The 325-nt window shown below is 51.1% G+C and overlaps 1 non-coding gene across 1 annotated transcript; it reads left to right on the top strand.

Moving 5' to 3' along the window:
• The first annotated feature begins 78 nt into the window (after positions 1-78).
• On the top strand, positions 79-197 carry LOC116008215. The gene has a single exon (XR_004095611.1). It is a non-coding gene; the product is annotated as a 5S ribosomal RNA (ribosomal RNA).
• Positions 198-325: the final 128 nt, after the last annotated feature.

The following is a 325-nucleotide window of genomic DNA, read 5'->3' as shown; positions in this document are numbered from 1 at the left end:
TTTAAACCGCTAAACCGCTAAGCGAGAGAAGTTGCGCGGAGAGAGAGGGTCAAGTACATTTTGCGTGCAGTACGTGACGGATGCGATCATACCAGCAATAATGCACCGGATCCCATCAGAACTCCGAAGTTAAGCGTGCTTGGGCGAGAGTAGTACTAGGATGGGTGACCCCCTGGGAAGTCCTCGTGTTGCATCCCCCACCCTCTTTTTAATCTTTCTTTTAAACCGCTGGACCGCTCGCTAAGGGTACTATCCTTTTAAACCGCTAAACCGCTAAGCGAGAGAAGTTGCGCGGAGAGAGAGGGTCAAGTACATTTTGCGCGCA

This window comes from Ipomoea triloba, chromosome 16 (assembly GCF_003576645.1).
Source record: "Ipomoea triloba cultivar NCNSP0323 chromosome 16, ASM357664v1".
Lineage (NCBI taxonomy): Eukaryota > Viridiplantae > Streptophyta > Magnoliopsida > Solanales > Convolvulaceae > Ipomoea > Ipomoea triloba.
This window is presented reverse-complemented; position numbering and strand designations above follow the sequence as displayed.